This window comes from Balaenoptera physalus, assembly GCF_965194825.1.
Source record: "Balaenoptera physalus genome assembly, chromosome: 20".
NCBI classification, from domain to species: domain Eukaryota; kingdom Metazoa; phylum Chordata; class Mammalia; order Artiodactyla; family Balaenopteridae; genus Balaenoptera; species Balaenoptera physalus.
The window spans coordinates 20,355,002-20,382,478 of NC_138901.1; the positions used below are offsets into that span (position 1 = coordinate 20,355,002).

Consider the following 27,477-nt stretch of genomic DNA (forward strand, 5'->3'; position numbering starts at 1 on the left):
AAACCAATACACCACTTCCTCCTTCAAGCCTCTGTGGCCCTGGCACCCTCTCCACCCCAACTCCTTCCCTCCTCTAGCCCATCTGGTGCTTTATCTGACCCTCTCCTGGGCTGTCCTCTCCCCACCTGGTGAGAGTTAGTTGGCTCTTATCTCCTCCACTGGACGGTGAGCTCCTTGAGGGCAAGGTCTGGCTCTTTATGCTTGTGTCCCCACTGCCCTGATAATTCTTCTGCCTCCTTCCAGATGTATTCTCCACCCTTCTTGGCCCTGCTCTGTGCCCCGACGGCTAATCTCTGGCTGCCCCGTTGGATCAGCCAGTGGGGGGCAGCTGCAGGAGATGGACAGGAGGGAAGAAAGAGGCTGAGCATACACTCCCCCCCCCACCAGGGCAGCTGTGGTCGCTGCTTCGGCAGAGCAGCCCTCCTGGCCTCAGCCCCCACCAGCTCCCATCACACTGCTCCCCCCTCCACTGTCCCTTCAGCTCCCATGCTCCCCCCCACCCCAGTTGCTACCCCATCCCTGCTCCTGTCCAGACCTCCAAAAATAGTTCTTTCTCTAAAGTCCTTTCAGCTGACCCCGAGAGTCATTGTATTCTGCGGGCACCCTGACCCGTGCAGGCGTGGCAGTCAGCTGCAATGGGCCTGCTGCCCGTGTGGACACCGCCTCGGTCTGTTCTGTCTTAGATGGTGACTCCACCAGGGCTGGGAGAGGCCCACGGAGCATTCTCCTCCACCCCCAGCCATGCAGGCAGGAAGAAAAGCCTTAGCAAGGGGGGAGAGCAGGAGGGAGTGGGCAGCAGGTGGAGCAAAGCAGCCTGGCCCTCACCCCCATCAGGTTCTCTGGACCCCACTGCCCACACCTGGAGAGATCCCAGCCACATTTCTCCTCTGGCTCCACCCCTGCTCCTGGGGCACGTGGGCAGGGCAGGAGCTGGTGGGGTGGGGCTGGCACGGTGCCACGCCCTTGCCTCCTTCTGCAGGGCTGCCTCGGTGCCTGGTGTCTGGTACCTGGTGCCACCAGGCCTGGCCAGCTGCCGTACTCCTTCCCCTTCACTCCCCAGGGTCTGGGCTGCTAAGTGACTCACCCCACATCCCTCACACCCTGACCCTGCCCCTGACTGGTTCCAACAGCCTGAGCAATGCTGCCCCACGCTCTGCACCCCCAGAATCCAGGGAAGCTCGCCCCTGCCTCACGGAGATACAGCAGGCCTCTGATGTCCCAGCCCAGACCCGGCGCACCCCACATTTCCAACACTAGCTACCCTAGACCAGGCGCCCGGACGTAACGCGTTGCATCCATTTTGTACAACTTTCCAAGGGAGATCACCAGCACCCATTTCACAGATGATGACACTGAGGCACAGAGAGGTAAGTGACTTGCTGAAAGCTACAGGGGCAGGTGGCAGTGGAGCGAACTCCAAAGCCCTCTGCCTCCAGCCACGGCAGCTTTCCTGTTTACCCTGAGCCAAACTCAGGGAAGTCACAGTATGGAGGAAAGGGCGCTGGGTGTCGAGTCCAAAGCACTGGATGGAGTCTGGGCTCTGTCTGAGAGAAGAGGGAATTGCAAGGCGGATCAGAGGCTGGCATCTGAGCCACGGAAGGAGGCGGTGGTGTCCGCCCCGCAGCCAGCCACGGCTTCGGAAAGAGCAGGCTGCGGGCAGGCTGCGGGCCACCGGGCTGACTTTACAAGCTCGCCGGCCGCCTGCAGCTCCCTTTGTCCTCAGCGTGCTGAGCTCATTACGCCTGTGCGGCGGGCGCCCAGGACCAGGCCAACTCGGTGCCACAGCGCCCCCTGGAGGCCGCATGGGGACTCGCCGCCCTGCCACGGGATGCGGCCCTCCCCTTTCTGCATCTCTGACTGCTCAGTTCTGAGAAGAGAGGAAGGGTCAGAGAGGTCTGTCTGGGCAAGGGCAGGCCCTACACTCCAGTGTACTCCTTGGCCTCCCTATGGAGAGCAAACGGGCACTGAGCTGAGAGTGGTACGAAAGAAAGAGCCCCAGAAGGGCTGGAAGTCCAAAGACCCAGATTCTACCTGTGGGACCCTGGGCGTGTGTCTTTCCCTCTCTGGGCAACAGAGGAGTGGAGGAGGCCATCTAAGGAAACGTACCTCCCCTCCCAATTCTAAAATTGTAGTTTGTCTGACACTTAGTTGCCTCCGCGCAAAATGGCCACAAGGGGCCGCTGCAGGCACAGCTATGAAAGAAGCTGGAGCTCATAGAAACTGGCCACACTTTCCCAGCTGAACTACCTGGCCGCGCCACAGCCCCGCCACGATCCCGCGGGCAGTTAGCCCAGCCTCCCTCCTCCCAGTACCATCCCTGCTGGAATCATAATGTAACCCAAATGTTTACAACCTTCCCAGAATAGGACAGTCCCCTCAATTCATAGTTCTATTGGGGGTGGAGCTTAGTGGGACCATTAGGAGATGGAGCTACAGAAAGCTGGGCAAACTAGGAGCATATATCCAGTGAGACCTAGAAACACCCCTAAATCCCTTGCAAGGGGCTAAGACAAGATGCCAAAAGGAAATCCGGTCAGCCATGGAATCCCATGTGCGTGGGCTCAAATCCAGAAGCGTAGGGAGTCCCCAACTAGCTGTTGGTCCTTAGACAAGTCAATGAACCTCTCTGAACTTTGATTTCTTCCCAGAACCACCTGGTAGGAGGAAACCCTCTGCAGGTGGGGTCAGTGTTTGAACTGGGGGACCCACCCCCAAGTTCCCCCCATCCCCAGCAGTTGCCCTGCACAGATAGGAAATGTGGGCATAGGCAAGGGGCTCATAGCAGCCTCAGAGCAACCCTTGAGATCACTCTAGAGATGTGACATTAGAAGATTCCTCAGCCCAACCCTCCTACACTGCTGTAGGGAATGTAAATTGGTGCAGCCACTATGTAGAACAGTATGGAGATTCCTCAAAAAACTAAAAATAGAGTTGCCATGTCATCCAGCAATTCCATTCCTGGGCATATATCCAGACAAAACTCTAATTTGAAAACATACACACACCCCTATGTTCATAACAGCACTATTCACAATAGCCAAGACACGGAAGCAACCTAAATGTCCATCAACAGATGAATGGATAAAGAAGATGTGGTACATATATACAACGGAATACTACCCAGCCATAAAAAGAATGAAATAATGTCATTTGTAGCAACATGGATGGACCTAGAGATTATCATACTAAGTGAAGGAAGTCAGACAAAGACAAATACCATATGATACCACTTATATGTTGAATGTAAAATATGACACAAATGAACTTATCTATGAAACAGAAACAGGCTCACAGACATAGAGAACAGACTTGTGGTTGCCAAAGGGGAGGGGGCGGGGGAGGGTTGGATTGAGAGTTTGGGATTAGCAGATGCAAACTATTATATATAGAATGGATACACAACAAGGTCCTATTGTATAGTGCAGGGAACTATATTCAATATCCTGTAATTAACCATAATGGAAAAGAATTTTTTTAAAAAAAGAAGGATCCACAGCCTGAACACAGGACTCTACATGGGTACCCCTCTCCAGCATGGCTTTTAAAATCCTTTGTGATCCAGCCCAGCCTACTTCTCCACCTCCAACCCTCATCACTCTCCCCCTCCCACCATTCCAAACTTCTTCTGGTTTCTTTCTCTTTTTTAAATTTATTTATTTTATTTATTTATTTTTTTGGCTGCGTTGCGTCTTCGTTGCTGTGCACGGGCTTTCTCTAGTTGCAGCAAGCGGGGGCTACTCTTCGATGTGGTGCGCGGGCTTCTCATTGCGGTGGCTCCTCTTGTTGTGGAGCACAGGCTCTAGGCACGCGGGCTTCAGTAGTTGTGGCTCGTGGGCTCAGTAGTTGTGGCGCACAGGCTTAGTTGCTCTGCAGCGTGTGGGATCTTCCTGGACCAGGGCTTGAACCTGTGCCCCCTGCATTGGAAGGCGGATTCTTAACCACTGCGCTACCAGGGAAGCCCCTGGCTTGTCAAATGTGCCAGGCTGGCCCTTCCCTCCAGGCTTCTGCATATGCCCTCCTTATTACCCATTCCACCACCAGCAGCACCTCCACTTTGTCCTCTCCCACTTGTGCCTCCTTAATCCTCTCCCTAGTCTAGATTGGGAGTCCCTGCGCCGAGCTCCCCAGCCTGTATTCCTCCCCATGTTTACCTGTGTGTCCCTGGTGGGTGGTGAGGTCCATGGGAACGAGGGGCTATGTGCTCATGGAAGATTTGCCAACTGCATGGATGACCTGGGAAGGGGACTGAGGACCCAGATTTAATGGCAGGAGCAGCTTTGGACACAGCCTCTCTTGTTTTCCTTTACCCTTAGTCCCACAAGCTTCACTCCATCTCACAGGGTCTTAGAGGCTCTGAATACTCCTTGTTCATTCCCATAAAGTTCTCCCTGTGTTTCCCAGACATTTCCTCTGAAAATTCCAAAGCATCTCAGACAGAACCAAGAAGAGAAGGGAAAGGAAGAAAACCAAGAGAAGAGAAAAGAGGATTTTTTTTCGTGTTTGGGCCTAAGAAAAAACTAGAGCAACTTTCCCCTGCGGCTGAGGGGAGCCATGACATTGGAGAGAGATGAGAGGCCCTGCAGGGAGGCGAAAGCTTGAGGAAAATGCAGATTTTCTTTGAGATTGATGAGTTTCGGAATCATAAATCAGTAGAGCCAGAGGGTCCCCAGCCCTGGCCGCTGTTCTTTCATCAGTTACACTTCAACATGTGTTCAACAAGCATAGACCTCAGCCCCTCCGCAGAGGAGAAGGGGTTGGTTTAGAAGTCAGCACAGCTTGGGTTCTCACCTATCTGAACCCCTGTCATCGGAGAATTGATGGGAAGTCTTCTCTGCCACTTTGGAGCCAGGCCAAACCTGGTCACTTATATGTTAAGTGACCTTGGGTGAGTTGGTGAACCTCTAAGACTCAGGCTCTTGAGACAGCAAGACCTTCCTCAAATCGTGGTTGTGAGAATTCATGAAACAGCATATCTAACCTGCCTGGGACAGGGCTGGGACCTAGCTGAAACTCGACCAATGGGCGTCATTTACTTTGGTTTTTTTTTAATTAGTAGTAGTAGTTGTAATATGGTTCTTGTGCACACGTTGCAAGAGAGAAGGTCCCCAGCTCAGGGGCTTAATACGCGTGATGGTGAAAACAACGCGTGATGAACTGACACAGACATCCGTTGGGACAATGGCAAGGCTCTGCCTTGATAGTTGCTGGGAGGAGAGATAGGCTGGGAGGTGGTGGTGGAGGCAAGGAATGCTTCTACCATTCCCCACGCTCTGCTTCTACACACTGAGGTAGAGCCACAGCTCTCTTTTCCCTTGTCCCATGTGCCCTGGGGCTGGAGTTTCTCAGAAACTCTGAGATGACCTGTGTCCATCTTCAGTGGGGGCCCCTTCTAGAAGTTCTCTGCCCAGCTGAGGAAGGTGGGTTGGGGGACCCCAACCACCCCATCAGCATCCTTCAGAGAGCACCAGCTCTTCAGCAAATTGATGAGGGAATTCTGGATACTGTTACCTCCTCTTGGAAACTCACAAAGCACTTTAAGAAAACAAAGGCTTTAAAAAGTCCTGCAAATACAGAAAACTGTTTTGACTTGTTTACTTCCATGTTTCCCACTGGATTTGATCTCAAGAGTTTTGGTTGTGGGGGGGGGGTTATTTTTATTGGCACCCCCAGGAAAATACATTGGAAAATTGAGAGCCTCAAAGAATCTAGGAAAGGACTTCTGTTAGGAACTATTATGAAGAGGATGCTTTGAGCAAGCCCACCCCAACACACATACATACTTTTTGCACCTCAAACAAAACTATTTGCAGTGGATTTTGAATTTTGTTTCCTTTGTATTTATCTGAGGTATCTGCCAGGGCTGACAGAAGTTCCCTTGGAAAATCCCAGCATGTCATGTTGAAGAGAACAGAGAGAAGGGATTTGGTTTGGTTCATGTTTGGACCTGAGAGAAAGAAGATGGTGTGGCCCTGAGGTTGAGGGGGTAGCAACAAGACAGATGGATATAAGACCCCAGGGGCAGAGAAAATTCAGAGAGATTATGAATGATGGATTTCTCTGGTTCAGGAAGTCCGTGGAGACCACCCACCCCAGTGCCCTCATCCCTTCAGTGTCAATCCATTTGTTCCACACACTGAAGACCTCTAGTGGGGAAACTGAGGTCCAGAGACAAGAAATAGCTGAGACAGGGACTCATTGTTCATTTGTGGCTACTTGCTTCCTAAGAAGAGAATTTCCAAAGCTTTCCTGCTCGTGGGAGGTGTTCATCTCTGCACTCAGTAGGTGCCCAGGGATTATTTTAGATGGCATGAGATGATGAGGGTGGGCTTGTGAGTCAGACCAACCCAGATCTTTTGTCAGCTGAGTTATGTCATCTGTCTGAGCCTCAGTTTCCCATCTGTGAAGTTGGGTGGTTGTGGGCAATCAAGTAGATGACTTACGTAAAGGCCTGCCACGGGGCCAGCATAAAAGAGGTGCAGCTGCAATCATGATGAGGATGGGGTGGAGGTGGAGGACAAAAACGACAAGGAGACTTATAGTTGTTACCAATGGAGCATAACTTTGGAGAAAGGAAGGGACCCAACTCAGGCACAGTTGTAAGCTGGGGGGTGGGGCCCTCACCAGTGATGGGTGTCATGGGCGCACACAGGGAGCTATTGAAGCCGTGGATACAACTCAGCCATGGTGTTTACTCAGAGAAAGCAGGTGCTGGGAGTTTGATAAATGATGCTTCCCGACTCTAGTGCAGCTTCCAACCAGATTGGAGACCATGTATCTTCTTGCCAGACTCATTCTCTACTAGGAGGATTGCATCCGGACCAAAGATGGTGGCACTTCTTGGCCAATAGGGCTTTGTCCCCTACACAGGGCTGGGAAAAGGTGAGTGTAGAGAGGGCACGCGCTTACCTGGGGCCCTCGGGATCCAGTTCAGTCTCCTCCCCTTCACCGAACAAGTCCTCCCCTTGTCCCATCCCCGGCCCCTGCCAACCCAACCTGCCCTCTCACCAGCCCCAGAAAGCGGGTTCCAGTTCCTCCATTAGGCCACACTCAGTGTCACCTCCAGGCCTTGACAGCTGCCCCTGCCCAGAGCAATGGCCTCTCCACAACACACACATGCACACAAACACCACACCCCCATCGATTTTCACCTGGATAAATCCAACCAGTCCTTCAGGTCTCGGCCCAGCCCTGGCTCCATGGAATGTTCCCTGACGCCCAAGGCTGGGTTAGGACTCGTGCTGTGTGCCCCAGAGCCCCCGGGCTTCCCAGAGCGGAGCTCAGCACCCTGGGCTGTGCTTCTGCTACGCGTTGGTCTCCCCCCGTAAGACTCCGGGGCAGAGCCCGTGTCCGCCTGGGTCCCTGTCGTAGCCCCGGTAACCAGCAGCGTGCACAGAGCAGGCCCTGGATAAGTGCGTGTTGTGAATGAAGGGGTCAATGACTTGGTAAAGGTAGACAGGGGCTCCACTAGGGACCCCCATGAACCGGAGGCTCGGAGGAGCCAGCTTCCCCCCCACCCCTACCCCACCTTGGGATCTCAGACTTGACTCTTTCTTACAGGTTTTGTGTTTTCTTGATTCACTTTCCTGAGGTTTCCCTCTCCCTTGACGAAAGTACTTCTGATAATGGCCCACGTGTCTCAGTCATGCCGAGGGGAACAGATGAGAGAGATCACAGTTGGCTGGGTCGGGCCTGAGTTAAGGTGAGAATGGCAAGTCCCTGCGACTGAGGGTGCTGGTGGCAGCAAAGATGGATCGAGAGTCTCCAGGACTAGAGACTCCCCAAAGTTCAGGAAGATCAAAGCCATCTGAAGATGTATGAGTGTCAGAACCAGACAGTGTTGGGGCAGAGGAGTCCTTAGGGACCATCTGGTCCAAAACCCTCATTCTTCCTTAGTGTCATTCATTCATTCATTCCCTCAACAAGCTCAGACAAAGTGCCTTCATGGGGGAAACTGAGGCCAGACATGGCAGAGCTTGCCTAATTATTTGCACAATTGTCTCAAAACAGCTCTCCTCTGCTCTTCAGAAGCCCATCTCTGACCTTAGAAAGTGCTAGAATAAACCATAATGGAAAAGAAAATGAAAAAGAATATATATATGTATAACTGCATCGCTTTGCTCTACAGCAGAAATTAACATTATAAATCAACTATACTTCAATAAAATAAGTTAAAAAAAAAAGTGCTAGAAATTGTTAGAGGCCACATAGGCAGTACTAGGATGGCAGCATTTGGAGCCAGGACAACCTTGGTGTATGTGACTTGGGCAATTTACTTCCCTCTCTGAGCCCTGGTTTCCTCATCTGTAAATGGAAACAACAATAGCTACCTCTCACAGGTGTTGTGAGAAATAATGAGATGTTACGGAACATCCCTGTACCACACCTGTCATAGGAAGCGTCCCCTGCCACCATGGTCAGGTCGGCGGGCCTGTGTGCTGTCCCAGCCCCTGTTCCCTCCCATCACCAACTGCACACACCACATTGTCCAGCAATGACCAGGCTGCTTATCTGCCCCCAGCACTAGACTGCGAGCCCCATGGGGAAACAGACCTCATCTGTTTTGGTCACAGTTTTATTGATTTCCACCCCCTGACCCAGAAAAAGGCACCAATAAATATTCGTCGAATGAATCAACAGATGAATGAATGATCTGAAGAAGCAATTAAAATAGAGACTGCAGCTAGAGATGTTCACAGAAGCACAGTCCCCGCACCCACCTTTCCTCACCATCTTTTAACCTCACACTGTACTGTCGCTGCTGGGTTTTATTTGTTGCTGATGGTGGTGGCTCGTCCCCTTGAACTTTATTTTCAGTTTCACAGGAACCCCCTCCGATAATCCCAGTGATCTCAGTCTAGTAAGAGTTACAGAGAAGGGAACTGATTATGTTCCTGTTTGGGCCTGAGATAGAGAGAGGGCCTCAGGGCTCCGAGGCCAAGAGGGCCGGCAGCAGCCTCGACATGTAGCAGAGACTCGAAGGGGAGGGAAACGCAGGGAGATCAAGGCGCTCGGGATTTATGAGTGTTGGAGTAATACATGCTGGAGCCAAGAGGATTCTTGGAGACCATCCAGCTGTCACCCTCATTCCTCCACTATCCGCTCAGTTACCCGCACCTCCCATTGTTCAGCACTGAGCCAGGGCCTTAGGCGGAGAATCAGGTCCTGGGAAAGAACCCACGTGTGGGAAGTCACCCATCTTCTTTTTTTTTTTTTTTGTATAAATTTATTTATTTATTTATCTATTTATTTATGGCTGGGTTGGGCCATTGTTGTTGCTCATGAACTTTCTCTAGTTGCAGAGAGCAGGGGCTACTCTTCATTGCAGTGCGCGGGCTTCTCATTGCAGTGGCTTCTCTTGCTGCGGAGCACGGGCTCTAAGTGCGCAGGCTTCAGTAGTTGTGGCACGTGGGCTCAATAGTTGTGGCTTGCGGGCTTAGTTGCTCCACGGCATGTGGGATCTTCCCGGGCCAGGGCTCGAACCCATGTCCCCTGCATTGGCAGGCAGATTCTTAACCACTGCGCCACCAGGGAAATCCGTCACCCATCTTCTTCCCAGCCCTTTGCAGAGTCATTGCCTCCCACACAGGGCACTTCTGACAAGCTTCTGCCTATGGGAGTTGTTTGTCTCTGTATTCAGTGGGGGCTCAATAATTGTTTGAGGACAGAGAGGGCAGGAAAAAGCACACCTGCTTTGAAGCCAGGCCAAACTGGATTTCAGTCTTTACTCAGTCACTGATAAGCTGTGTCGCCTCAGACACATTACTTAACCTTTCTGAGCTGGAGTTTCTTCATCTGTAAAATGGGCATAATAACCCCTGCTTTGTTGGATCAGACTTCCCATATTCAAAGCCTGGCTCCACCACTTAGAAGCTGTGTGATCTTTTGGGCAAGTCATTTAATCCCTCTCAGCAAGTGTACTCATGTGTAAAGTGAAAATATAAGCAGCAGCGTGAGGTTGCTGTGAGGATTGAATAAGGTAATATATATAAGGGATTTACCACAGTGCCTGGCATGCAGTAAGCATTCAGCGAATGCTTGACCCTGCCCATTCCTTTTGTGGACAGTTGTTCTTCCTCTTGGTCACCCAACTCCTTTGAAAAGTAATTCTCCATCTGGTGGCTATGCTCCCCATTGTAGAAGCCAGAAATTAGCCTTCCAGCCTCCCTTGCCTCTGGAGCACAGACACGTGACATGATCAGGATCCCCCAAACAAACACATCACAAAAGCCTGCAGGTGGCAGCTAATGTCCTAAGAAGGAGGTGCTCCATGGAATCCGTCTGGCAGGAGTGGCCACAGAGACATCCAGCTTCCAGAAGCAGCAATGCCAGAGATGCAGCAGTAGCCACGAGTGGAACGTGCCGCCATGTCTGTGCCCACAGATGGTGGCACGAGTGGGATTCCTCTAGCTGTGCAGTCTTCAAGCCTCGTTCTCTGGAAGTTCTTCCTGAAGATTCTAGGACTTACCTCACATCCCTTAACAAACTGGCTTCGAAATGAGGGTTCTGATCTTTGCAGGTAAAAACACTGATTGATACAGAATTTAGTAAAAGGAGTGATTGCAGGCAAGAGACACCTAAGGAATCTCTACTTGGGGGCCTGTCTTAGTCTGCTTGGGCTGCCACAAAATGCCACAGACTAGGTGGCCTACACAACAGAAATGTATTTTCTCACAGTTCTGGGGGGTGGAAGAAGTCCAAAATCAGGGTGTTGCAGGTTTGGTTTCTTCTGAGGCCTCTCTCCTTGGCTTACAGATGGCCGCCTTCTTGCTGTATCCTCACACGGTCTTTCTCTGAGGAAGCACAACCCTGATGTCTCTCTGTGCGTCCAAATTTCCTCTTCTTATAAGGACACCAATCCTTATAAGACTGATTGGATTAGGGCCACCCCAATAGTCCCACTTTGACTTAATCTCCTTTTAAAAGGCCCTATCTCCAAATACAGTCACATTCTGAGGTACCAGGGGTTAAGGCTTCAACATATGAACTTGGGGGGACACAATTCAGCCCAGAACATTGTCTAACAGACCTTGTAAATCTAGCATGTCCAAAACGGACTCACCTTTCACCCCAACCGCCTCCACTCACAGCCTTCCCATCTCGGTGGGTGGCAACCTCTCTCATCCAGTTCCTCAGACAACAGACTCGGAGACATCCTTGACTCCTTCCTCTCTTCAAGAATCCTGATGGCTCCACCTTCAAATTACGTCCAGAACCAACTGCCTCTGACCATCTCCACAGCAAGTGCCATTGTCTCTCACTAAGATTACCTCCGTCCCAACCGATCTCTCTGCTTCTACCCCTGATCCCTCGGCCTCTTACCAAACAATAGCCAAAGAGATCCTCTTAAGACGTAACTTAGATGGGGCTACTTCTCCGCTCGAAGCCCTGTGTGCTAGTCATGCTTGGCAGTGCTGGTTGCTGTAACAACCTCAAAAACGCCACTGGCTTAATGTGACCAACATTTGTCACTTGCTCACGTAAGGACTGTGTGATTGTTCCTAGCTCCCCTCCAAGCAGTGAACTCAGGAATTCAGGCTTCTACTATCCTCTGCCATCTGCCATCTTGGAGTCCTTCACTTTCACCTGTGCCTTCGGTGGCTTCCCGTTTCACTGGGCATAAAAACCAAGTTCCTTAAAGGGTCCCACAAAGCCCTAAGTGAGGTAACCACTCATCTCTCTGACCTCGTCTTCCATCACTTATTTCCTCACTTTCTCTGCTCCAACTACACTGGCCTCCCTACTCATCTCTGAACATATGAAATACGTTCCCACCTTAGGGCCTTTACACACCCAAGCCCTGTGCCTAGATTGCTCTCCCACCGTATACCCACCTGACTGCCTCCCTCACTCTGTCAAGTCATTGCTTACATTTCACCTTCTCAGTGGCCCTGACCTTGGCCACCCTATTTAAGGTTGCAACCCTTCCCATCCCACCACAGCACTCCAATCCCCCCACCATTCCCTTCTTCTCTTTGCATTTATCACCTTAAAATATAATAATTTATTTATGACACTTAGTGTTTTCCCCTCCCCCTACCTATATTGTAAGCTCCACGTAGGCAGGAATCTTTGTCTCTTTTGTCCATTGAACAGTGTCTTGCATAGAAGGAATTTAATGTATATTTATCCAGTAAAGTTTGTTGCATGAATGACATGAGAATCAGAATGGTTATCCGGCTTAGATGGGCCTGAAGGCAGTGAAAATCCAGCTATTATTAAAATATGGGACTCTAGAAGCCCATGCATGCAGTGATAAAAGAGGGGTTGTCTAGTTTCTTCTAGTTGCACTGGAGAATTTCCAGAAAGAGTAATATACTCAAATTCCTAAGGTCTGGACTCTATGGTCACAGGACTGGGGACTTTCCATGAAAATACAGAAAAGGTCTCTTATTTCTTGTACTTACAAGGCTGAAGTAGCTAATAGTTCATCTGAAAGTTGACTTCTCCAAGTTGCCAAACCACAGCATCAGTTGAAATCATAATCTTGCCAAGTCTCTTATGGAAAATTTAGACCATCAATCAGGAAAGAGGGGCACCCACAGAACTGGAAGAGAAATAGATGAGTCAATTTAATTGACTTATAGTACCCCCAAACTCCAAATTATCCTCACACTCCACCCTACCATCCTTTATCGTCTCCAAAATTATAAATCAGACCCCCAAGGGAAGAGGTCCATTATAAAGCCAAAGCTGAGAGAAAAAGGCTTACTCGCCAAGAGAATTTCAAGATGTTACTAATCTGTATCGGCAGAAATGTAAATACTGGGTTTGGGAATGGACCCTAATTTTTGATCAGGATAAATTAATCAATATAGAGCCATTAACCAGAGAGTCACAATTCGGCTGCTAGCTTGAGTGTCTAGGAGTGGGTCTAAATATTCGTTCAGTTGGGTGGCAGAAACTGAACTCAATAGTGGCCTATACAAAATAAACTTGAGTTTCCATAAACTCCTTGTTGCAGAGAAGGAAGGAATAATAATAAAGGAAGAGGAATAAAGAAGAAGAAATGCAACCAGCCAGGGAAACAGAAATGTTGGGGTGGAGTTATCATGTAGAACCCATTCAACCAGTTCCCAACTATGAGAGCCCAGAAGACACTGTCTAGACTCTGGCAATTAAGAAATACCTAGACAAGAGGGAACACAGTGTCTTTGAAAAGCATGGTAGCAGTTGTTCTTTGGGGTTGTGGATGGGAGATGCTACAGTTGAATTAGCCTCCCTGATTTCTATAGAAATGGGGTCCCAGGTGGCAGAGGACAAGTAGGGACCCTTCAATGCTGGAGGGCTGGAATAGTAAGCAGAATGATAAGACCTGTAGGGATCCGTATGATGATTAGTTCATCCTGGATCTCTATGACCAAAAGACGAGGGCAGACCACCAAAATCCTGCTTCAGTGAGCATTCAGTTTAAAGTAACAGAAACAAATCTCACTTTCCTAACAGGAAGGAATTTAATACAGAGCATTGGCTGCTTACAAAAATCATTAGAAGGCTGGAGGAGCAGACTCTAGATTGAGCCTCTAGGAAGGGCTCCCAGATTAACACCACAGAACCACCCCCCAAAGGAACTCCTGGTCTGCCACAATAAGTGGCCCTAGGACCATATAGTAACTGGTAGATCTATTCCAACAAAAAACACTTCCTTCCTCCAGATCTCTTTCCACTCAACTCATGTCCCACAGAAGTGCATCTGATTGGAAAAACCCAAATTACACCTAGATCTGTAACTGTAAGGGAGTCTAGAAAAAGTAGGGTTAAAGATTATCTGCCTCTAGAGAATAGGAAAGTTCACTAAAAGGATGTGGGAACTGATATGAGCAAGTCAGTCTGTCATATCTGCCATAGTTTCCTACCCCACCCCCCAAAAAGAAAACTTTAGGCCAGGAAGAAGCCTGTCTTAAGCCTTGTGTTAGAGAATGACAGACTCTTATCCAGTTCCAAGACCAGAATCAGCTCCTAGACCCAGAGGACTTTGAATAAAGGGAAGTCCAGGTACCCTTGAGGAAGGGCTCTGCAATAACATCACAAGCAAGTACTGTACATCTACCTCCTAACCTTCCACATAGGAGCCTGTGGGCATTTACAAGAGTAGCTGTGTACTGGGGGAAGGGAAATATCCAGACCCTTGGGGATTATTGGACTCTGGCTCCAAACTAACTCTAATCTCTGAAAATGCAGAACAACACTGTGGTTCACCAGTTAGACTGAAAGCTTATGTGGGGGTAGGTTATATCTGTCATTTCGATCACTATTCTTTCCCAGGTAAATCCAAAAACTACATTTCCCAGCTTCCTTTGTCACTAAGATAAGCCAGGTGATTTAGGTTCTACCAATCAGGTGCACCATGTGAGACTTAGAAGGGAGGTATGTGAAGTATGGGCTCCACTTGGGGCATCTAGTTTGATGGCATGGATGGCAGAGACAGTGTTGTCCTGAAGCCCAAGCTGGGGAAGCTCTTGATTCAGAAGGCTGCATCCTGACTTGAAAACTTCCTAGTCTTGGCAGAGGCAACAGCTCCCTTGGCAGACCCATTCTGCTGTGTCATTTTGGGGGATGTTAGAAATTCAGCCTAGGTCCTATTTCTCTAACCCTCCTGATGATTCTTTGATTTATCTAGAGCAACTATAAATCCCTTACTTGTTAACACAGCCAGAGTAGCTTCTGTTGGTTGCAGCTGAGAATCTGACCATTACAGAGGATCATATGGCAAATGGAGTTTTGACCTAAGTCTGCCTCTCCTGAGCCCAATAGTACCCTGGACCCAGCCTGTGTTTTTTTTCCCAGTCTCTGAAATGGAATAGAAGAAGATAGTAAATGGCTCCCTGATCCATGGAGTAAGGATTATTGTGGTGAGAAGAGTCAACAACACTATATCTCTAAGGGAATGAGAGAGATTAGTGCCATATGAAAGATCTGATAAATTCAGGGTTGATGACTCTGATCACTTTCCAATTAACTTGTCATTTTCTCCATGCAGAATATGGGCAGACGTTAGGGAAGGATTATTTTACAACTTACTACATGTCTATTCTAATAGCAATCATTGATCCACATTGGATCACAATAATCTTTGGCACCTGATATGGAAACCTCTTTTTTCTCTATCCCAAGAAGCAAAGAATACCAGAATATGTTTGCTTTCACCTACAGAGAAAGCAGTACATCTTTTCCAGCATTTTCAGAGAATCAGACTTGGGGGTTATGCAAACAGAAGCCATTGCCCAAATCACACTAAATGATTGCTCCAGGAAGACACCACTGCTGTCATTGCTGGCCACAGGCATTGCAGCTCGAACCATTGATGTTGGGCACTGCATATCCCTGCAGAACCACCGCTACTGTAGCCTTAATAAACTCCCTGTCTCTGCCCCAGCCCTGTTCCTGCCATATTAGATTCCACTCAGCGCTTCCTTCACATACAAATCAAAGTCTTGTGTAGGAGCACCTGATTGGCAGAGCTATGCCACATGGCCATGCCCTAGCAGCAAGGGAAGTTGGGAAAACCAGTTCTTGGGGAGTCTCAAACTCAACATGGAGCATTCCCCAAATAGAGATAGAAGATAGGAGAGGAAGAGAGCTGGTAGCAGGAAGAGAACCAGAGAAGATTGTCACCAGTTGCACATTAAGGGCAAAGCACTAGAGAATGGATCACAAACTCTCGCTGCTCAGGCATCTTGCTAGAGCCATCTTGGACCCAGAGACACCGTACAGCTTCCACCTCCATAAATCCCAGGATCTTGGGTTTTCCTGAGCTTCCGTGTTTGCTTAATGTCCTAAGTTTACCCTTACGTAATCCCTCCCCCAATGATTCAGAGAGTCTGTGGCAAATTATGTTTTCCAAAGATCAATATATCTCATTCCACATGCTGTCCTTCAATGTGACATTGCCACTCCTCCATCTTGAGATGGGGTCTTTGTTTTCTATTTCTGCCAAGCAAATTACTGCAAACGTAGCAGCTTCAAAGAGCACCTATTTATTAGCTCGCAGTTCTGCAGGTGTGACCGGATTCTCTTTGCAGGGTACCACAAGGCTGAAACCAAGGTGCTGGCCAGGTCGAGTTCTCATCTGGAGACTCTGGGAGAAAATCTACTTCCAAACCCTTTCTCGTCCTTGGAAAAACTCAGTTCTTTGCAGCTGAAGGGCTGAGGTCCCCGTTTCCTTGGTGGCTCTCAGCTCTTAGAGGCCAGCCACATTCCTTGCCTCATGTCCCCTTCCATCTTCAAGCCAGCAATGGAATATTGAAATCTTTTTATGCTTCAAATCTCTGACTTCCTCTTCTGCAACCAACCAGAGAAAGCGATCTGCTTTTTTTTTTTTTTTTTTAAGGAATTCCTTTATTTTTATTATTTATTTATTTTTAGCTGTGTTGGGTCTTCGTTTCTGTGCGAGGGCTTTCTCTAGTTGCGGCGAGCGGGGGCCACTCTTCATCGCGGTGCGCGGGCCTCTCACTCTCGCGGCCTCTGTTGTTGCGGAGCACAGGCTCCAGACGCGCAGAGCTCAGTAGTTGTGGCTCACGGGCCCAGTTGCTCCGCGGCATGTGGGATCTTCCCAGACCAGGGCTCGAACCCGAGTCCCCTGCATTGGCAAGCTGACGCTCAACCACTGCGCCACCAGGGGAGCCCAGCTATCTGCTTTTAAAGAGCTTACGTGATTATGTCAGGCCCACCGGATAACCTCCCTATCTTAAGGCCAACACAGTAGAGACCTTAATTAATTCTCCAAAATCCCTTCACAGCGGCACCTAAGTCTGTCTTTGATTGAATAACTGGGATTATCTTAGAATTCTGCCTACTGCAAAGTCTACGCTTCCTCCCCTTGAATCTAGGCAAGCCTGTGAGTACAGCAGAAGGGACACTGCATGACTTCCAAATCTAGGCAATGAAGAAAAACAGCTTCTTCCTGGTTCTTTCTTGCTTAGAACATATGTCTTGGGAGCCCTGAGTCAGCGTGTAAGAAGTCTGGCTACCCTGAGGCTGCCCTGCTGGAGGGATCACACTGAGCGTCTTCATACAGAGACGCCAAGGAGCCCCTGCAGGGCCAGCCCCCAGGTTGGAGTGTTTCCAGCCCAGGGGCCAAACATGTGAGCAAGCAAGGCTTCAGATGACTCCAGCCCCCAGCCTATGAGCCACGGTGACACCAAGTGGAGCAGAAGTGGGCTGTTCCCACCAAGCCCCCAAATCAACATTGTTCTTTTAAGCCTCTAAGCTTTGGGGAGGTTTGATACACAGCTGTAGCATCTGGAACATAGGCTGAGGGCTCAGTCTGAATCTGTCTCTAGTCAGAATCCTTGGAGAACATTGTCAGCTGCTGTCTTATGAGAATGTTCCTCACTTTGCCTTGGAGCACTTTATTTGTGCCTATACGTTTCACCATCCGTGAAATCTTCCAAGGCAAAACCCACATCATTTTTGCCTTGTTTCCCTCTGTAGGTAAGAGATCTTACACACTTCGGTTCATTATCCAGACTTGCTTGAGCCAGCTGGCTGGAGGATGAGAGTCATGTGGCCCTTTCACCCCTAACCAGTATGCAGCCAAGCCCCTGATGCAGAGCTACGCAGCTGACTCGGAGCTGACCACAGATGCTTAAAGGAAAACAGAACTGCCCAGTCAAAACTGTCAACTGCAAAAGCACAAGCTAAGTAAATGGTTGTGATTTTAAGCCACTAAATTGTGGGTGGCTTTGTTACAAGCAAAAGTTAACTGATAGAAAAGCTAACCAACACTCTTAGAGTGGATTCACTTGATTTTCCCTTCACCTCCTTTCTGCCCCTTCTCAATCCCAAAGAACAAATGGGTCAAAGTCCCAAGTTTGATTTGCAGTAAGAAAGCTTTATTGGGAGGTCGAGATAAGACAGGGAGTGGGTCGCCCCCAGACCAGACAGAGGGAGAGAGGTCTCCCCAACCCTCCCAGAGGAGGGAGCCAATGGGCAGTCAGAGGAACGACATGCCCAGTCAGCCCAGTTCCAAATGGGCCTGGAGGCTTGTTGCTAGCTATTCCCAGTGTCACAATGCAATGAGCAGGGTCTGCCTGTCTGGGGGATGCATTCCCAGCTGGGGCGGGGCTGGGAAAGTTTACAGGGGCTCTCGTATCGCAGCTGGTAGCCTATGGAGAGACAGAAGGGAGGTGAGAGTGAAAAGAGAGGACTTAGAGCAAGAGACAGAGAGACCAGGACTTGGAGGAAGATGGGCAACTGGGAGCAAGGAGGCTAGAGCTCAAAGAGCTGGAGAATCCTGAGATGGAAGGACCCTTGGGTCCTAGTGGTCCCCATCCAATTCCTGAAGATCTCCTGCAGCAGCTGGCAGATGCTCTCCCATATCTGAGGATGGAGGCTCATGAGGCAGCTCCCTCCTCCATGCAACAGTTTTTGTTAGTAAATCCCTTGCATGTTGAGGCAAAGATGGCCTCAGCCTCTGCCCATAGATGCACATCCATGGCTCTGCAGTGCCACCCGACACACAAAACCACACCAGACTCTCTAGAGAAGACCAGCTCCCAGGCACCTCAAGGCTTCTCTGAGCCAAACATTCCCAATCATGTTACCCAGCCTTTCGCTACAACTTCATAGTAAATTTTTATTTTACAAGATTCAACATGCACAAGGGAAACTTTCTCTGACCTAGAGACCACTTCACCTGTGTGACTCTTTCTTGCATTTAGACTTTATTTTTAATATATGCTCCTTTTGGCAGTTTCATCATAAAACTGGCTTGTCCAAGCCAACCACTGACTACAACCCCTGAGCCTCTTTTCTGCCTGAACCGTGGCTGACCCAGGTGTCCCATCCTCATGATGATTAAAAGTACTGGCTATGGGGCCCCACAGAGCTGATCTCTCATTTATGATTTGTACGACCTCAAGTCAGTTACTTATCTTCTCTGAACCTCCTTTTCCTTATCTCTAAAATGGGGATAATAGCAATACCCACCTCGTAGGGTGTGGGGAGAAATAGACAAGCTAATACACCATTTCCAACTCATCTCCTATGCTTTTGAGACTTAAGCCACGTGTGTCCTAGCCTTACCTAAGGCTCTGTCAAAAATAATGATCAATTCAGAAACAAGGGCAAGTCTATGGCACTCACCAGAGACCTCCCTAAAATCTAGCTCTGTTTAGAATATCTTTTCTCTCTCTAGAGAGGCTCAAGGATATTCACAAAGGGGTGGTACCTTGACAGGTAACCCCTGTTCCTCCCCCACCCCAGAACCTAGAGTTGTCCCTCACCTTGTGTATCACAGCCACCAGTATTGAGGAATAGGACGGGGGCTGGCATGTCCTTCCACGTCCTCCTCCAGAGCTACTTTCTCCACCACAGCTGCCTCCACTTCCACCCCTGGATCCACTTCCTCGTCCACAGGTGCCTCCAATTCCACCTTGGCTCCTCTTCCGTAACTGCCTCCACTTCCACGTTGAGATCCACTTCTTTTGCCACCTCCAAAGCCAATTTGTCCAGCTCCATGGGATTCACTGAGAAGTAAAGAAAACACAGATGGGGGCTTCCCTGGTGACACAGTGGTTGAGAGTCTGCCTGCCAATGCAGGGGACACGGGTTCGAGCCCTAGTCTGGGAAGATCCCACATGCCGCGGAACAACTAGGCCCGTGAGCCACAGCTACTGAGCCTGTACGTCTGGAGCCTGTGCCCCGCAACAAGGGGGGCCGCGACAGTGAAAGGCCCGCGCGCCGCGATGAAGAGTGGCCCCCGCTCGCCGCAGCTGGAGAAAGCCCTCGCACAGAAACGAAGACCCAACACAGCCAAAAAAAATTAAAAATAAATAAATAAATAAATAAGTCAGGAGCTCTTTAAAAAAAAAAAAGAAAACACAGAGATAAAATGAGTGACCTCCACATATGTATACAAGGATGAGCCTGGAGAGAAGACCCAAATGTGAGTCCTCCTAAGTCTTCCTTTCCGCAAGGCAGAAGGCAGAGGCTGGGCTAGCACCACAGCTGGGAGGGGAGAGCTTTCCTCTCCCTGGAACAGGAAGCCCTTCTTCAAAGCCCAAAGGCCCCGAGGTTCCCCCCATGGGATGAAGAAATCCTCGATCCATCAGACTCTTGTGTTACAGGAACTTTCCCAGCCGCCTCTATCTAGAAGAACAGAAGTAGCATCAGGGACCTAGGACTTCTTAGGGGTTCCACAGAGCCCTGAGGCACCTACAAGTGCTCCTGGCCACCCTCAAGGAGGCTGCGGTAGAACTTGGTTTCCTGCTCCAGCCACATCTTGGTACTGAGCAGAAAGCTGTATGTATTTCTGATGCTGGCACTCAGTCTCTTCCCAGATCTCAGCAAGCTGGGCCTCCAGGTTACTGATCTGCTCCTGGATCTGCTGCAGCTGGCCACGGTAGCGGTTCTTTGTGTCTCCCAAGGATTTCTCCAGGGCCAATTTCTAGGCAGCAGGAGGAGGCACTGAGGGGGCTGCTACCTCATAGCTGCTCCCCTTCCTGCCCCTGGGGATCGTGCCCAGCCTCCTGTGCCCCACCCGGGCAGAGGGTCCAGAGCAGGGCCACCAACCAGGCTGAGCTGAGACTGCAGCTCAATCTCCAACTCCTGGACACTGTGTCGAAGCTTGGTCACCTCCTTTTTGTTGGACTCTGTCACCTCCTGGCCACAACTTGTCACCCCCTGCTCAATCTGGCTCATCTGCAAACAACAAAAGCTCATTGGGCAGCTCATTGAATGAAGAAGGTTCTTCCCCACTCGTCAGCACCTTCGCCTCCAGGACCAAGACTGAGCCAAAGCCGAAGACAAGTCGTCTTGAGCTCTGGGTCCCTCCAGCCAGGCAGGGTTGTCAATTTCTCTCAACTCAACATTCCCTCTCAGCAAGGCTTCAAGGCTCTTCATACTTTGTCCCTAAACCACTTTTTAAACTTATTTCAAAGTGCCGCCCAAACACATGCACGCACACACACACACACGCATGCACACTACAGATCATGCCCTCCTGTGCCCACCTGTACGCCAGGTGCTGGAGATCCAGCAGGAAGGGAGTCATCAAGGAGCTCAGTGCAGTGTGAGGGGCACCTGGGTACCTCTACTAGAGTCTGACAGCACACAGCCTAACGTAAGCTGTTCATCCTCTGCCTTTGTTCACACATGCAATAAACACTGAGCAGCTTCTCGAGGGCAGCGATCTTGTGTGGCTCGTCTCTGAGACATCAGCACTCCACATGAAACCTGGCACTGGGAAGCTACTCGATAATTACACCTGTGGGCAGTGAATTCATTTGCAGAAGGATGACTGAGAAGCCCAGCTGGGCTCAGAGATGGAGGGGCGGGTGGAGGAAGAGAAGGACACGCGGACAGAGGGAGAAAAGGTTGAATTGGTGTCCCAGGCTGCTTACCTGAGTCTCGTGTTGCTGCTCGATGTCCCTTCAGGTCTTAGCACTGAGCTGCTCATACTCCTGCACATGTCACTGAGGATCTTGGCGAGATCTCTGCCAGGAGTAGCGTTCATCTCCACACTGACATCCCCAGTGCCCTGCCCACACAGCTGGTGCATCGCCTGCCAGGGAAGAAGGGGATATGAAGTCAGGGGGCTGGGATCCTCTCCATCACCTTTCAGCCCTCTCCTTCTCCTCCCCCTGGGGTGCAAAAATGGGATGGGACACAGTTGCGAAGTCAAAGCCCGACCACCACCGTAGGCTGGGCGTGTCCTCCTCGAGTGTGAGGGAGAGGGTGTCTCCCAGGCAATGGTCCAGAGCTCCCCTCCACCCCCAGTTGTCCCTGCACTTCTGTTCCTCCCTCTCCCCAATGAGTGGTAAGTAGCCAGGACCCTACATCCTCATGATTCTTCTTGAGGGCCACCAGCTCCTCCCGCAGAGACTCATACTGCATCTACAGGTCAGACTTCTGCACGGTCAGATCATCCAGCACCTTCCGCAGGCCATTTATGTCAGCCTCCACCACTTGCCGCAGGCTCTGCTCCGTCTCAAACCTGCAGACCAACCAGGGGTAGTGCATGAGCAAGGGAGTACCAGCCCCTACAGGGACCTCCAGAGCACCAGGGGCTGGAGGAAGGATGGATGACAGGAGAGGGAGCAGGAGTCACTTCGTCCTGAAGTCATTCAGGGTCGTGCGACTGTTGTCGAGGTCCAGGAGAATCTTCTTGTCGTCCACTGTGATGTACACAATCTAAAAAAGAGGAGATGGCATAGAACCCATGCACCCCTGCTATGACCCCTGCTTCTGGGAGAGCAAGAGGCCGGGCAGAGCCATAGGAGGTGAGGATCCCATCCAGGAAAATGCCCGAGAGGCAGGAGGAGCTTCCAACAGCTGGTACATGGCACAGATCCCTCAGGCTCCAGCAGGGATGTTCAGTGTGGCCTTCATTCATTCATTCAACAAATATTTGAAGATCTACTACAAAGCACACTGTGGTGTTTAGAGATCAATGAGATACTGCCCCTCAAGGAGGCCACAGTCGACTACAGAGTCCAGAATATCCTAGAAGAGTTCAAGGAAAGGAGAGTTGACTTATGGCTACAGGAAATCAAGAGAGACTTCAGGGAGGAGGTGGCAATTGAATTGGTCCCTGAAAGATGGCTACGCCACACATGAATAAACAGATGGAAGAGGTTTGGGGTAGAAGAAACAAGATATCCAGAGGCTGTTCATTAGAAGCTGTGAAGGCAAGGGAAACAGGTAGAAACTGTGACTTAGCTAGACTATGAGCTCCTCAAGGGCAGAGACCAAGTCTGGGACATCACTATGTCTGCCCAGAGCAACACTGAGGGTACTCAGTCTCTAAGTTGAGTGGACAGATGGACATGTGGATGGATGGATGGCTGAATGAATGGATGGGTGGATAGATGATGTCTACCCCCAGAGTTCTCGATCCTCTCCATCACTTGAACAGCTACCATGTGTATCTGGATCCAGCCAAACTGGAAAAAGCAAGACAGGTCCCTATAGGAGCCCAGGAGAAGTAGGAAGTGAGAGATAGGATTTCTAATTTTCCTAACTAGAAAGCTTTGAACTCTTAGGGGTTAAGAGGAGAGACAGGCACAGATGCTCCCCTCTCCTGAGGCATACGATCCACCTGCTTTGGACCACAGCACTCTCGTTTTTTTTTTCATAAGATTACAGAAATTTTAAACCAACAGGGACCTGAAATCTAGTCTGCCCATCCTCTGCATTAAAAGGATAGGAGAATAGGCCCAGACAGGGCATCGGGCTTCCCAACATCACATAGTGAATTGGTGTCAGACTCAGGACCGGGTTGCCCCATTGCTATGTTCCCTCCACGCTGCCTCTGCATTCCCCACCTAGGCCAGGCCAAGAGTTGTTTCTGATAAAAGTTAAAGTTTCCATGGAATCTAAAATATGACAAAAATGACCCTATCTATGAAACAGAAACAGACTCACGGACGTGGAAAACAGACTGGTGGTTGTCAAGGGGAAGGGGATTGGGGGAGGGATGGAGTGGGGGGATGGGGTGAGCAGATGTCAGCTTTTATATATAGAATGGATAAACAACAAGGTCCTACTGTAGAGCACAAACTATATTCAATATCCTGTGATAAACCATAATGGAAAAGAATATTTTTAAAAAGAATGTACATATGTATGTATAACTAAATCACTTTGCCTTACAGCAGTAATTAACACAACACTGTAAAGAACTATACTTCAATTTAAAAGAAAAAATTTTTTTAAGTTAAAGTTTCCAAGAGTTGGATTCTCCAGCTACTGTCTAAGCTTAGAGTCCAGCATCTTGCCTTTTGGGGGGAGATAAAGCATGTGAGTGAGTGTGTGAGCGTGTGTGTACACGTGTGTGAGAGAGAGAGACTGGGAGACAGAGATCCGAGTTTCCCGGGCCTACGTGGTTCTTGAGATCCCGGATGGGGTCATGATAACAAGAGTAATCCTTTTGGACGGTCCTGGGCCCCTGCCTTTTGTACCAGTCCCAGATCTTACGCTAAAGGTCGGCATTGGACTCCTCTAGTGTCTGCACCTTATCCAAGTAGGAGGCCAGCCAGCTATTAAGTTCATGCCCGCATCTCCACCTTCAGCACCACCGTCAAAGCCTCCCCCCCGCAGCCCCTGGAACCTCCACCAAAGCCTCCACCAAAACTCCCAACACTAAAACCACGCCCAGATCCTCTGCCATAACCGGAGCCAGAACTGCCGCCACCTCCCCTCCCACAGGCCCCAGCGCTCCCCACACCATAGCAACTGGTAGAGCTGAATCGGCCCCCTCCTCCACCAGCCACAGAGGAGCTGAAGCGGCTAAAGGAGGACTTCGTGCCTCCCCGACCCGGCTCCAGCAGGACGATGAGAGCTGTCTGCAACTCACGACACTGCCCGCAGCTTGCGGCTGAAAGCAGTTGCAGGAGTGCCGCCAGCTCTGGAGCCAGGATGCAGAGCAGTTCCCGAGGCTGCCTACTTATACCCTCCGTGATGGTGGCACGCCTGGGTGTGCCCGCTGTCTGTCCCCGTCTCCCCCAGACAGACTCCAAAGGAGGTCTGAGATCCAGGAGGTGGCCGGGCTGTCCCAAGCAGCCCCAGGCTCTGCATCCTTTACTGACTGCCTGGAGGCGGCCCAGCCTCTCTCCACTGTGTGGGGTAACGTGAAGATATTAGGCTGTCAGAGGCACCATAAAGCAGCTCTGCCACCAAGGGGGCGACCTAGATCCTAGAGTTTGGTCTCCACTGGCCCGACGGCAGATCTGAGACTTAGCCCCTCCAGGATAGAAACTCCCGGGAACAGAGTCACCTCCTCCACTGAGGACCATTGCTGTCCGCACCCCTCCCCGCTCCCACTTGGTGCCCATTGTGAGTGAGCTGGGACCAGGCTACCAAGGAGTTGTTACAGAGGATGGGGGAGCTGCCTGTGCGGGTAGAAAGCCCGGCCCCTGGCCTCATGGAGCCCCAATCTGCTGGGGAGCTCAGTCCTTGCTCTCAGAGTCTCCAGTCTGATGGAAGAGACGAGTGAATTGGCAGAAAGGCTGAGACAGTTACAAAGCAGCGTGCCCGCCAATACTTGAAAACAGCAAGCAGAGTTCACGTGAAGGAATTGGGAGAGAGTAGACTGAATAAAAGCACTGCTAACGCTAGCTGACCTTGGAACAGGAAGGCAAGTGGCTCGACTGTCCTGGTGCTTCAGCAGGGCCCAGCAATGAGTATGGAATTGACCTTTCCCAGGTGTCTAGCCCATACTGAGCCCTGGGAAAGCTACTGAGATGTGTGACTTATCCTGCCCTCCTGGAATTTACAAGCCGCTGCCCCTGGCAGAAAGTCAGAGCATATTCTGGTGGGCAAGGCAAGAAGAGAGCGGGCTCTGATGCCAGGCTACGTGAGCTCAATCCCAGCTCAAAGCTCACTAGCTGTTTGACTTTGGTAAGTTACTCGACTACTCTATGCCTTTGTTCCCTCTTCTATAAAATGATGATATTAGTAGTCAGCCCATCTCCTAGCAAGAGACGCACGAGAAGCACCCGACAAATGTTAGACTGGCCTCTGCTCATTCAGCCCCCTGAGTCCCTCTCCACTCTGCCCTCACCCAGACCTTTGCCACCAGCTCCTGGCTGTTCTCCCTGCTTCTTTCAGGCCTTCTGACTCCTTCTCCACGCAAGAAGCCGAGTAGACATTCCTATCTGACCGTCACTGACTTCCCTTCACCCCCAAGACAGGGTCCACATTCCTGGCGTTCAAGGCCCATCCTGATCTTTCATTCCAGCCCCATCTCCCACCATTCCCCAGACCCCTTAACTAAACCATACAATGCTCCCACGCACCCTGTGTACCTCAGAGAACATGCACACTTGCAGTTCCCTCCAGTTCCTCTCGGGACTTCCCTGGTGGCGCAGTGGTTGGGAACCCGCCTGCCAATGCAAGGGACATGGGTTCAACCCCTGGTCCGGGAAGACCCCTCATGCCGTGGAGCAAGCCCGTGCACCACAACTACTGAGCCTGCGCTCTAGAGTCCGCAAGCCACAACTACTGAAGCCCGCGCGCCTAGAGCCCATGCTCCGCAACAAGAGAAACCACTGCAATGAGAAGCCCGCGCACCGCAACGAAGAGTAGCCCCTGCTCGCTGCAACTAGAGAAGGCCTGCGCACAGCAACAAAAAAAAACCCAACACAGCCAAAAATAAATAAATTAATTAAAAAAAAAAAAAGTTCCTCTCGTCTTTTCTACCCAGAAAACCCCTACTTTTCTTTGGCAAACCATCTATGTGCCCCCTCCTCTGTGAAGCCTTCCTGGTTCTCTCCCTCTGGCTTTGTGCTTCTCTCCGTTATAGTTTCCATGGTGTATCGCTGTACCCCCAACCCCCGACCCCCATCAACAGGATAAGTTCCTCTATGCCTCCGCTGCTCATCTTGAACTTGTTCTTGTGCCCAACACTGTGTCTGGTCCAAATAGGATCCCAACAAATTGGATGAAGGAAAGATAACTGATGGCTCCAGGTAGGAGATGCCAAGAGCCAAACAAAAGAGTTAAGGGTTAAGAAGAGAGAGGCTAAGGTCGTCAACAACGACCTCTAGAAGAGGCAATGACCTCTGGGCTGCGGCTAAAGGATGTTTAGGTTTCATAAAGGACCAGTGTTTCCTGAGATGCTTTTAGGTGATGTACAGAGGTTATGTTAAATTAGTACATCACTTGGTGAAAAAAGTATTTCCTTTCTCCATTTTTCAATCCTTTGCTCAGTCAGGGAGAAAATCTCAGATCGTAGGGCCTCTCCAACACCCTTCCACACTTGACAATCACCCCATAAAACAAAATCAAAGCCAGCCTTGGACTCAGAACCTTTAGGAGGCAACAGTATCTAGTTAGAAGTTAAGTATTGATTTATATCATTCCCTTCTGTTTCTGGCAAGTGATTCTGATTTTCACTTTTTGGTAGTAATATAGTAACATAGGATTTCCTTCATAATTCATCTTTGTTGAAATGAAAGGTGAGCTGGTGTACCAAAATGCACTAAATAATTAAATGGCTAGGACTAAATATGTTAAATAAAAAATTAAACAGGTAGTACAAAAAATATTGAAGGCATTTTGTGAATGCTTAACACCTAGAAAACTCTTAGACCAAGGTTGGTGGCGAGAGCATTGGTTGTAAACCTTTCCCCAGGCTTCCGCCAAGCTCTGCTGGTGAGCCCAGCATCAACCTACAATGTGACTGGAGACCCTATCCCAGACGTGGGCCCACTTCTATTGTCCTTTCTATCTCTTGCCCCCATCCTCATGCTGATGTTGCCACACTGGGATGGAAACCCCAGGTCCTGGATGCCTGAGCTAGATGGAGGAAAGTTTCAGCGGAGCTGGGGGGTGGGGAGCAAGCAAAACAGCACCTCTGGGGGCTTCCCTGGTGACGCAGTGGTTGAGAATCTGCCTGCCAATGCAGGGGACATGGGTTCAAGCCCCGGTCCGGGAAGATCCCACATGCTGCAGAGCAACTAAGCCCATGCGCCACAACTACTGAGCCCACGTGCCACAACTACTGAAGCCCGCGCACCTAGAGCCCGTGCTCCACAA

The 27,477-nt window shown here is 50.1% G+C and overlaps 1 protein-coding gene and 1 pseudogene across 2 annotated transcripts in view; both read right to left on the reverse strand.

The window, feature by feature from the left end:
- LOC309650753 (keratin, type I cytoskeletal 19) overlaps positions 1–27,477 on the reverse strand; it is a 101,039-nt gene that overhangs the window by 18,398 nt on the left and 55,164 nt on the right. The window lies entirely within an intron of this gene.
- Positions 1,879–24,773, reverse strand: LOC309651189 (keratin, type I cytoskeletal 19-like; annotated as a pseudogene). The gene is made up of 10 exons (XR_014268697.1): positions 24,716–24,773; positions 24,081–24,316; positions 23,822–23,983; positions 22,049–22,131; positions 21,778–21,934; positions 21,384–21,502; positions 20,512–20,640; positions 20,219–20,386; positions 19,224–19,576; positions 1,879–18,104 (listed from the first exon to the last, which is right to left on the reverse strand). The product of XR_014268697.1 is annotated as a keratin, type I cytoskeletal 19-like (transcript).